Source organism: Pinus tabuliformis, chromosome 7, assembly GCF_031772625.1.
Source record: "Pinus tabuliformis cultivar Carrire ecotype Pingquan chromosome 7, CPIR1, whole genome shotgun sequence".
NCBI lineage: Eukaryota > Viridiplantae > Streptophyta > Pinopsida > Pinales > Pinaceae > Pinus > Pinus tabuliformis.
Window position 1 is genome coordinate 626,281,275 of NC_142293.1, and position 13,079 is coordinate 626,294,353.

The following is a 13,079-nucleotide window of genomic DNA, read 5'->3' on the forward strand; positions in this document are numbered from 1 at the left end:
AACCAATTAATGACCAAAGAAATATGACTAAATTTTAGTCGTGTTATAAGATACTGTAAATTAGCTACTAATAGTCATATATATGCAAAATTTAGTCATCATTTTAATAAAAAATTTATCATTTGCAGTAGTCATTTATCTTTTTTTGGTATTTTCATATTCATTATATAAACAACTGATTTAGTAGTTTCTATTCATTTCATTTAATTTCATTCATAATCATTATAAACGACTAATTTAGTCATATATTCATTTTATTCGTGTTCATCATTAATTAATATAAACTATTAATTTAGTAGTTTTAGATTGATTTTATGTGTTCATTATTAATCAACATAAATTAATTAGTATGATTTTGCGACTAAATTTTAAAAAAATGTCATACAATGTGCATGTTTATCTAATATGATAACGCAAAGTTACATATGTTAATTACAAGACTAAATAATATCAAGTGCAAATAAAAATAATTTAAGCCATATAAATTTTATTATATAAAATATCAAGTATTACAATATGACTTTCCAACTTAATATCGGTTGGACTACAATTTACACATGAAATATTTTTTCATCATTTCAAAACATTGTCTCTGTGTTTCCAAAGCATTGCAAGTGAATTCACCAACTTTGAAGGCTTGACCATTAGTCTCTATGAGTGTGTCTTATGCAAGATATTGGCTCTAAGGTTATCACTAGACAGATTCTCTTGTCTCTCTCATTTTGCATCTGCTGCTCCAGTGTTATTGTTCTCCTCTTTCTTCAATTGCTGCTTCTTATCATCAATATTGAGTTCCTCTCCTGAAAATAAAAGAAGATACAATGCAGAGTATAAGACATGAAAGACGATGAATACTTCAATATAAAATAAAGTATATTATAAAATATTTATACGACATACACCTCAACATTCAATAGTGGTCACTATGTGGCTAGATGACCTGTATAAACAAAGAAAATCAAATGTCGCCATAGAAAATAACACCTTAGGAACTTAGTATTCAATCTTCAACAAAACCTTAGGAACAATCATACCAACTAAGTTACATGTTAAAAATATCAGGCAATAGATAACTTATGAAAACAAATGGAAAAGAAAAAAGATCAGTGTAAAAAATATCCTTATTTCTTTTTCTAAAAGAGTCATGTTCCTTAAATTTGGATATTCTTTTGCCCACACTAAAAGTTCCTTGCTATTATGACCTATGTTTTTAGGATCATGAGATTGATCCAACATCATATTGGATTGTGGAGACAAAATGATTCAACTTTCCAAGATGAGTACCTCACTTGGTTGAATGAAGGTGCTAGTTGTGAGTAGTGTCAAAACCTTAGGGAAGCAGAACAGGAAGGCCTAAGAAAATACATCACCCCTTTTCCACTGAAGGAAAAAAAATTCAATCCCACAATGGCCTGTGCAACAATGATTTTTTATTGAAAATGGATTCTATTTTATGTGAGATAATAAAGTAGAGAACCATGAGCATAGTATAAATGGCATTGGGCTTCCTAGTATTCTCACTAGGAAGTGTTTATCACCCAAATTAACATTAAAGACAATAATAAACACTTCTAGTAAATTAAATTGTGAAAATCTTGTTAACAGGCCACCTAGTCCTGATAAGAGACACCCAAAAAGACCTTTGGAGCGAGAAGTATGCTATCATGGTTTTATATTATGGATGAATGCTATCAAAACACAAGGTTTCCTCATTATGGATGGAAGGTATCAATGGGTAGGATAGATGAGAAGAATAGCTCAAAGTTACACATACATTTTTATTTCCATTATCTATAAAAGGGGAAAAAGAATTAGGGAGAAATTCATTAATAAGTTGTTTAAACCTAATTAAACCATTTAGGTTCACAATCTTTCAGATAATTAAAAAAATAATTACAATAGATTTTGAGAAACCACTATTTTTCACAAACCATTTTATAACCAAGAAGTTGTTAGAAAAAATTATCACAACAAAACTAGAGCAACCATTCTCAAGATAACTCTAAGCATCTAGGCATGAAGGAGAGAAATCGTGTTATTATGATTGACCAAGATTTTGAAGCAAGGTTAAAATCTAGTGGTTTTATTGTGCACCGATCTCAGCTTACCTTTCCACTTCCATGACTATTTGTAATTTGACACCAATAAATTCAATTAATATGGATAGTACCACAGTTGGGTGTTCCATATATTTTTTGTTCTTCTCACCTACATTTACACCTACAATAGAGGAAACTATTAGAGGTTTCTTCATTGTTGTAGAATAATATTTCTGAGGGAAACTTTGAATGACTCAAATATTTTTAAGAATAGATATTTTTCTCACTGAAGAAGCAAAGGATTTGCATTCCTCTAACATAAAATTGAACTATAGATGCAACATATCAAGTAAAAACGTAAGTTAGAAACCAATAAAGGAGGGCTCTAATGGGGTATGTGGCCATACTTTGGGCTATTGAGAACTATTTTGTTCTTTCTGAATTCCATTCAGAGGATGTGGCAAGAAACATACAAGTGGTTCTATGGATGCATCTTATAATAAAAGGACCAGTTACCTTCTTTTCCTCATATGAAAATTTTAATAACATCCCTCAAAAACTTAGAGAATGTTTTCATATTGGGGTAAACCTTATCAATGTTCCCATTGGAAAAAAAGTTGTAGCAGATAAAACTATTTTAGTTTACTCGTTCTTGTTTACTTTTGATATTGCCCCTCCTTCTACTATTTTATTTACTTCTGGTGACATTGATTTTGCTCCTACTTTCCACAAATTGGGGCAACATGGTTACGCAATTGTTTTTTCTATTCCATATGGAGTGGGAGTCTCTTCGACACTTTGAAATGTTGGGTGATTTGTGTGGGATTGACCTAGCATTGGTATGGTGAGGGTTTTGTTCCTACAAAATCATTTTTTTCACTGTCACTTGAGTTGGCTTGGTATCTACTAGGGTGCTTCTCAAGCAATGAATTGAATATTCCAAATGATGAAGAGGATAAAGTCTATAAAGGGATGCCACATAATGTGTATATTTTTTGAAAAAGTTCAACCCAAACTAATACCTTGCATTCAACACATATAGCTATACAATTTTCTAGAATTCAATTGGTAGGACCATCGACACAAGCCATTGCTGCCATTTCAGGGGCTCCAATAGCTTTCCAATGTCACCATCTTCATTTTCACAAAATAATGGTCCAATTGTCATTACTTCCTCTACACCAATAAATGTTAGAAAATATATTTGAGTATCACCTATTACATATGTTGGTCCCTCTAGTACACCATTTGATACAACTCTAGCATAAAATTCAACTCCTTGGGTTGAACCAGGTGATATTAAATGTTTGAAAGGGTATCTTCTGAAGATTTTAAATACATTCGAAGGAATTTTTCTACTCGACCATGTTCTAGCTTAATATAATAAAGTATTTGGAAGACCTTTATATCCAGTTGAATATGGTTCTTGTAAATTGGTTAATTTAATAAAGAAGATGTTAGATACTTTCTGCATAGAGGGGAAAGGGCACAAAAAATTCTTGTGTTTAAGAGAATCTGCAACTACCTTAGGTGCAATTAATCCTTGCAATACAAGTTCTTCAAATGTGGTTAGCAGAGAGTCTCAGGCTATGAAGATAGATGAAATATATCTATCTATATATATATATATATATATATATATATATATATATATATATATATTTGCCACATCCTCTGAATGGAATTCAGAAAGAACAAAATAGTTCTCAATAGCCCAAAGTATGGCCACATACCCCATTAGAGCCCTCCTTTATAAATAAAGTCTTTGTAATGTAAAAACAATTAGTTTTTTTATCAAACATATATATATATATATATATATATGTTTGATAAAAAAACTAATTGTTTTTACATTACAAAGACTTTATTTATAAAGGAGGGCTCTAATGGGGTATGTGGCCATACTTTGGGCTATTGAGAACTATTTTGTTCTTTCTGAATTCAATTCAGAGGATGTGGCAAGAAACATACAAGTGGTTCTATGGATGCATCTTATAATAAAAGGACCAGTTACCTTCTTTTCCTCATATGAAAATTTTAATAACATCCCTCAAAAACTTAGAGAATGTTTTCATATTGGGGTAAACCTTATCAATGTTCCCATTGGAAAAAAAGTTGTAGCAGATAAAACTATTTTAGTTTACTCGTTCTTGTTTACTTTTGATATTGCCCCTCCTTCTACTATTTTATTTACTTCTGGTGACATTGATTTTGCTCCTACTTTCCACAAATTGGGGCAACATGGTTACGCAATTGTTTTTTCTATTCCATATGGAGTGGGAGTCTCTTCGACACTTTGAAATGTTGGGTGATTTGTGTGGGATTGACCTAGCATTGGTATGGTGAGGGTTTTGTTCCTGCAAAATCATTTTTTTCACTGTCACCTGAGTTGGCTTGGTATCTACTAGGGTGCTTCTCAAGCAATGAATTGAATATTCCAAATGATGAAGAGGATAAAGTCTATAAAGGGATGCCACATAATGGGTATATTTTTGGAAAAAGTTCAACCCAAACTAATACCTTGCATTCAACACATATAGTTGTAAATTTTTCTAGAATTCAATTGGTAGGACCATCGACACAAGCCATTGCTGCCATTTCAGGGGCTCCAATAGCTTTCCAATGTCACCATCTTCATTTTCACAAAATAATGGTCCAATTGTCATTACTTCCTCTACACCAATAAATGTTAGAAAATATATTTGAGTATCACCTATTACATATGTTGGTCCCTCTAGTACACCATTTGATACAACTCTAGCATAAAATTCAACTCCTTGGGTTGAACTAGGTGATATTAAATGTTTGAAAGGTTATCTTCTGAAGATTTTAAATACATTCGAAGGAATTTTTCTACTCGACCGTGTTCTAGCTTAATATAATAAAGTATTTGGAAGACCTTTATATCCAGTTGAATATGGTTCTTGTAAATTGGTTAATTTAATAAAGAAGATGTTAGATACTTTCTGCATAGAGGGGAAAGGGAACAAAGAAGTCTTGTGTTTAAGAGAATCTGCAACTACCTTAGGTGCAATTAATCCTTGATACAAGTTATTCAAATGTGGTTAGCAGAGAGTCTCAAGCTATGAAGACAGATGAAATATATATATATATATATATATATATATATGTTTGATAAAAAAACTAATTGTTTTTACATTACAAAGATTTTATTTATAATTTTAATTTTTAAGCACAAACATTATATGTCTTATTCACAATAAACTATAGAATGCTAGAACGCACCTTGCCTCATGCCTGTGCAACAATCATAAGAATAGAGTTGATCAAAATGGACTATGAGATGAGTGTCCACTAACCAAATGCTCATATCAAAAGAAAATGACGTTTAAAAGCTCTTTTACATTATAGATCAATAAGGCAACAATCTACCATGGGTGTTTATCCAACATAAATTGTTAATTGCAAACCATGAATCTTATCTCTTTGGAAAATGTAATTGCAAACCATGAATCTGAAAATGTGCTCCAAAATTTGGGTAATTCCATTTTGTTATAAAAATGGGATAACATTATCCCCTCATTCATTTATACTAAGAAAACTTGATAAATAAGTCTAGCATATATATCTGATTTCTGAAAGTTAAGAAAATAAAGGGGTCAAATAACAGAATAATATGAAATCATGTCAAGAATAATTTTAGCCTACCACTATCTCTAGTAGGTGCTTACGACATTGTTCAACTCAATCATCAAACAAAAAAAGTAATAAAGTGTATTTAATGAAACAATGTTGAGAAGAAAAAACTTCTATATATGAACTTTCTTTATCATTAAAGAAATATTTGCTATCAACATTGAACTGTCTTAACATTCATACAATGCCGTGATGCACTAATGAAATTTTTCCATTACCAACTAAAATGGCTACAAATGCAGTGTCATTACTTATACTTCAATGTCTATAGTTTGCAATAAGGAATTTCCATTCAGTACCATCATACTCTTCCTCTATTATTGTAACATCTCTAACTTTCTCTATTAGAGCTTGAAGTTCTTGAACACCGAATAAAGTGCTTTTTCAAAGCATTGTTGATATAAAGTTGAAACACTAGATCATAAAGTTTTGCATTCACATTGATTTTCGAAATATTTGTAGATATACAAAGTTAATTATGAGTTTTGAAGGTAACATCGTGATATCATTTTTAAGAGAAAAAAATAGAACATCGTGATATCATTTTTAAGAGAAAAAAATAGAACAAGATTTATGGACGTAAATCCAAGTTCTTACAAATTTCCACAACAAGACTCTATTTTGAAGATAAATTATTTAGAAAAAATTTAAATACCCTAAATAAACTGAAAGTATCAAAAAATTGAGCGGAGTCAAGGTATGGTCAATATCTGGATAGAAAATTGTATCCACCACAGGCTTGAAATTCGGTTGTTGAGGGATTTCCTTATAAAGAAATCATGTCTCCAATGTAAACCTATAGGAGGAAAGTATAAGGCTAGAGTAATAGTCATCAGGCTTGCCTGGAGTAGGAAGGGTTCACAGTTATGAAATTCCTTCCTTGTAGAAGAAATAACCAAAACCCAAACTAAATTACCTACTTAATGTATAAGCATGCCTGTAGGAAAAACAAAAGGGAAAAGATGACCCTATTAATACATTGTACTTGTTGATGGTAAAATTGGAAATTGAGCCATCAAGGGTTGACCTAGCAGGAACATCTCCTCCATTCTCTGCAAATACATCAAGTAGGGGAAACTCAAGTAATATTGTGCTAAGACTAAAATAAAAACTTGTATAATTCATTTAAAGTAAAAAGACCCTTCTTAATCATACAATGTATCTTTATAACTCGATAAATTACCTACTATAGATTGAAGGGTTTCTTTTATACCTTGACATGAGGGAAACCCCCCTATATTCACATAATCATTCACACTGGGATTCCATAAGTCTTCTTTATATGAAGAAGGATTCTACAATTAAAGTATGACAAAATTTAAACAAAATTTAAAAAGTAAAGAATATCAAAGTAACGGAAACCCAATTTTTTTTTTGGCATGAACACTGTAAATACTTGAAGGAGAAAACCCAATGGGAGACATATCTTCTATACATTTAGGGGTTGAATCTAAGAGAGGGACACCTTCTTAAAAATCCATCAAATTACAAAACCCTAAGATGGCTATTGTCTCCACAATATTTCAGAACATAAGGCATACAAGAACACTTGTAGGAAGGAGAAAATATTCTTAGAGGGTTTCTAGCCATGAGGCAAAAGGAACTCTGAGAAACCTTGAGTTTTCACTTTGAACAAAAACCTAAAATAGTTTCATTTGGAAAATATAATAAAACAATGAAAATTATTACCAAATATACTCATTTTGAACCAATTGAGTTATCTCTTGTAGCAGGGGACAAGGACTGCAAGAAAAACCCTGAAACAAACCCCCAAAAAAAACATGGTATAATATTTTTTTTTTTTTGAAAACCTTGTATTCATCTAATAATTATGAACCCTGGTAATTTTTTTTTAAAGGAATTGATATTTTCATATGTGATAAGTGGCATCCGTTTCCACGAATAGCCTTCAGACTAAGCATGTAAAGGATTTGTATTTTATGAGTAATTTCTCTGAAACCCTTGATTGGTTTCCTAGTAGAAAACCCCCACAATGGAATCCGAGAAGGGGTGACCTAAAAAACCTCAATTAAAGACAAAACATAATTGAACACATGCAAAAGCAAGTGGAAAAACCAGTTGTGAAGAATTCAGGGAAATACCTGCTCTAGGTGGATATTGGTGGCCACGTGCCTATTCCACTTGGACCCCCTACACTATTTCCATTCATTTTCCTAATTTCGAGCACAGCTTCCTCTTTCAGTGGTTTTCTATTTTTTGGCACTTTTTTGGGTCTTGAACTTCCAGAGCTGTTTTGAGGCCCTAAATGACTTTTTTTGGGGAAACAGGAAAACTTGTCATTTATGACAAGATTTGCAGTTGAAAATTGTTATCCTAGAATAAAAATTTCTAAGGTGCTATCGTGCACGCCAAATGGAGATCGTATGCCAAAGTTACGACCTCGAGAAGTTAACATTCCAACTAACCCCAACAAGGCCCACACAATTTTGGTGTTTCATCTCCTAGGATTAGGTTTTTGGATGTTTAGGGTTATCCATTATTTCTTGATGATAAAAGGCATGAGAACCTCATTGTAACTGAGTTCATAAGGAATGTAGCCATCACTTCTCTTCTTAGAGATAAGCTACTATTGCCTAAGCTAGTTCATTCCCTCCCTAGATGTAAACAATTTTAAGTAGTTGCTATTTATTAATTGAAGTTTTTCTTTTCTATATCTCTATGTGTTTATTTAAGTTTGTATTTCATTTCTTCTTCTTCTTAAATCTAGATAAATACCTCATTAAGGAACCTACAACACTAAGTAAAATTATTAACTAGGAAGGAAACACAATTAACTAACGAAGCATCAAAAAATATATAAATTTACCTACAATAAGATGTGCAAAGAGATATTGGAGATGTGGTCTGGATTCCTAATGCTTAGTGAAAATGAAGCCACAGAACTTAACCCCTAACCTTGGGCCACTAAGATCTTGTACCACTGAGAAAGGGAAAATGCAAAGTGACAAGGTCTAAAGGGTAGTGATTGCAATGGAATGAAATACTAAACCAACACCACCATTCAATCACGTGGAAAAAGTGGAAAGCTAGTTGTCTTATTTTTATCTTAAGTATCTTATTTTGTCTTAATTATTTGAGTTACGACAATTAAAATATGTTTACATGACATCAATCAATATGTTTAAGACAAAATGTTAATTTTTTCATAATTAATTGTCTTAAATGGCCCCCTTGTGTAGTACTGAGAGTTTGGACCATGTCTACATAGGTGTTGTCTATTCTATTAAATTCTATTGTGATTTTGTGCCAAAGAATATTTTATAGCTCACAGGTGCCCAATAGGTGATCCATGGTTTCCTGTTGTTGTTTGCATATAAAACACCATGATGGCCCTTCATATCCCTTTTTATTCAGGTTCTCAAATGTTAAGATTCTGCGTCTCAAAATAATCCAAAGGATGGTAGTTACCTTTGGCCAGAACCTCGCAGACTATAGTTCCTTCCAAAAGAGATCAAGGTCAATCTAAGGACCTTGCTGAGATAGGAGGTAGGCTTCCTTGACTATAAAAGTCCCTATAGTTTTGTATCCCCTTCATTGGATGTTTGTGCCCTCTTTTTCTTTTACTTGTATCTTATTGGATTTTGTCTAGAGGTTCTAAGCATCTTCCCTACTTCCCTCTCCTCGCCATATGTCTAAATGGAGCTAGGTTCTGTTAGATGCATATTCTGCCTCGGTCTAGTAGTGGTATAGTTGATCTCCTCCTTCTTGTTGGGCATTAGATTGAATTATGGGGAGTTGATAATTACTAGAAATACTAGGAATTTACTACCATGAGTCCTCCCAAAATCTTGCAGATTGATGATTCCTATTTTTCTAGAAGAAATGTGATCCAAATTTAAACAGGAACAAAACAAATTATAGATATAACCATAAACATAGAGATGCAGCAGAAATAAAACTTCATTTCATTAATATCAAAGAACTGAAATATGCTTACATACAGAATGGAAATAAACTAGCTCGGGTGATGGTAGCTTATCTCTGAGAAGAGATGTGGTGGCTACATGCCTCTGAACTATGTTACAATGAGGCTTGAAGGCCTATTTATTATTGAGAAATAATGGAAAATCCCAAAACATTCAACAACCTAACCCCAGGAGATGAAACACCAAACTATGGGCCCCGTTGGGGTAAATTGGTACATCAACTTCCCGGGGTCGTAACTTTGGCATACGATCTCTGTTTGATGCACACGATACCTCATTAGAAAGATATATCTGAGGACTAAAATTGTTGATAGTAAATATTAAGTAAAAATCTCCTACTTGTGCCAGTGATTTTTCAAAAAAGCGTTGTTAGGGCCTCAAAACGGCTCTGGAAGTCCACGACCCGAAAAACTACCAAAAATAGTAAACTGTGCTATAATTAAGGAAGCTGAAAAACTAAAAGAAACAATGGTGGGGGTCTAAGTGGAATAGGTGGGTGGCCACTAATATCCACCTGGATCATTCCTCCCCCCTTAGGAAGAAATGGTCCCCATTGCGTTGAGTTCCTCCATGAGATGAGGAAACTTCTACTGAACTTGGTCCCTTGTGAAGGAGTTAGCCTGCTTTGAAAACTCGATATAGTTGGATCCTTTGCTGTTGGATGTTATTGATTTGTGTGTCCATGATTTGATTAGTTGTGGCTTGTTCCATGCAGTCTAGGTTTAACTCTGTTGGTGTGAGTTGTTTAGTAATGTCGGATGTGTCCAACAATGGTGGAAAGTAGGGCCGAAGGCGGTCCACATTGAAAAATGGGTGAAAACCAGGGGATGGTGGAATACTAAGCTTGAAGGAGTTGTCCCCTACTGCCTTGGTGATAGTGTATGGCCCATATCCGAGCAGGCGAAGCTTGCAGTGGGGCCTAGCGAGGCTCTCCTTTTGCAAATGTAGCCAAACTTTGTCGCCCACCTGGAAGTTGTGTGGCACCCGATGTTGATCATGCTGCTGCTTGTACTTAGCATTGGCTTTGTCCAATATGTCATGGACCTATTGGTGGATGTGTTGAATGTTCTCAATGAAGTTGTTTGCCTTGTCAACTTCATAATGGACATGAGCTGAATCTGCCTGAGTAGCTACAAATGGTATGGCCACATTAATGGGACATAGTTACTAGAATCCTAAGCCCACCTGAAAAGGGCTATGACCAATCAAGCTGTGGAGAGCCTGATTATAGCTATGATAGACATAGGGGAGGCTCTCATCCCATGTGCATGGATCCCTTGATTTGTACATGTGCAGAATGTGTATGATCATCCTGTTGACAACCTCTGTCTAGCCATCAGTTTGGGGATGGAAAGTTGTGGACTTAGTGAGCTTGGTGTCCAACATCGACCAGAGATTGGACCAAAATGTACTGAGGAACTTGTTGTCCCGATTTGAGATGATAGACTGTGGGATCTCAAAGTGTACCTACACTCATTCAAAGAAGAGTTTAATAATGGCTTATACCATGATATTCTTCTTGCAGGATTCCATAATGGCCATCTTCAAGAATCTGTCGATGACCACAAAAACACAGTCATTACCATGCTTAGTAGAAGGAAGGCCCAACATGTAATCCATGGAGATGGATTCACAAGGTCGACTAGGGGTAGGCAATAGAGTATAGAGGCCTTACTTCTTAATGGTCGATTTGGCAATGCCATAGGTAGTGTAGGATCTGATGTACTTCCCGACATCCTGTCGAAGATTCGACCAATAGAAATACTTCTGTAGTACTGCGACTATTTTATCGACCCCAAAATGCCCAATGACCTGACTGTAGTGTGCTTCCCAAATCATCTTGGCACGCTCACTTGAAGGAACACAAAGCTGTCCTAGGTGGCATAACAATGCATCTTGGAGGTGAAATCTAGAATTTGCTAACCCTCCAAGAGTGTCTGGTATGTCTAGCCGAATTTTGGGTTGCTTTTGTACAAAAGTGGCCAATTGGAAGTCTTGTGCCAACAAGAGTTGACCACAGTGGTTAACGCCATGATTGGTGGTTGGATGAGGCAGTGTGCAATATTATTGGTGTTTCCCTTCTTGTACTTGATATTCAAATGGAACTGTTGCATGTATGTGGACCACTTCTGATGGTGATCAATCTATAAATTCCCTTGCATTTGTATGAAGTGCAGGGGTTGGTGGTCTGTGTGGATGATCATTTCCTTCCCCAAAATGTAATGCTTCCATTCTCGGTAGGCCTGAACAATGGAATACATCTCTTTTTCATAAGTGGGATACTTCCAGACTGTGTCTGAAAGTGTCTCACTATGACATGCCACTGGATGCCCCTGTTGAGTAAGGACTATTCCAATAGCATAGTCAGAGGCATTTGTCTTGATCTCAAATGGTTGTTGCAAGTCTGGTAATGTGAGCATTGGTGTTGAGCAGAGGCGATGTTTCAACTCTGCAAATGCCTTCTGTTGAGATTCAGACCAAAAAAAATTTCTTTCGCTCCTCCCTTGGTGACTTGAATCAAATGGCCAAGTGATATGAGAGAACCCCAACACGAACTTGCAGTAGAAATTGGTAAGACCCAAAAATTTGTGTAGCTCTGTTAGAGTGGTTGGGGATGGTCAATCCCGAATGAATTCAATCTTGGTTGGATACACATGCACCCCACGTTCATCAATAATGTATCACAGATACTGAACCTGGGTCATGCCAAAAGTGCATTTCTCCAAATTGGCAAACAACTTGTGTTGCTGCAGTGTTTGGAGAACCTGTCGGATGTGGTGGAGGTGCTCTTCCCAACTCTGGCTGAAGATTAGGATGTCATCTAAGTATACCACTACAAATGAGTTGGTGAATGGCCGCAATATGTCATCTATCAGCCTCATGAAGGTTGCAGGATCATTCATCAACCCTAAATGCATAACTAGCCATTCGAAAAGGCCCTCCTTAGATTTGAAGGCAGTGTTCCACACATCAAAGGGTTTGATTGATACCTAATTATATCCAGACTTAAATTCGATCTTGCTGAAATTTTTGGACCCCTTGAGTTGGTCTAGAATGTCATAAATTTGTGGGATTAGGTACCTAGTCCGGACAATGATCTTGTTCAATGCTCGATAGTCAATATAGAGTCTCCAAGTCCCATCCTTCTTCTGTACCAACACGATCAGGCCCCCACAGGGTGATGAAATCGGTCGGATGTGACCTTTCTGTAGTAGCTCCTAAATCTGCCTCTTGATTTTGTTGTTCTCCAGAACAGAGCGCCAATAGATTGATCCGTTGGGAAATGAGGCACTCAGGGTTAGATCGATGGAGTGCTTTACCTGACAGTGCAAAGGCAACCCTCGGAGGGAGGTGAAGATGTCCTCATACTCCTCCACGACCTTGGCCATCCTTTTCTATCATGTGGAGGGGCCCTGTCTAGAGGTCGTGGCCACCT

At 35.2% G+C, this 13,079-nt stretch overlaps 1 pseudogene; it reads left to right on the top strand.

Moving 5' to 3' along the window:
* Positions 1-2,370: 2,370 nt before the first annotated feature.
* The window catches only part of LOC149248997 (uncharacterized), a 169,524-nt pseudogene continuing 158,815 nt past the window's right edge, over positions 2,371-13,079 (top strand).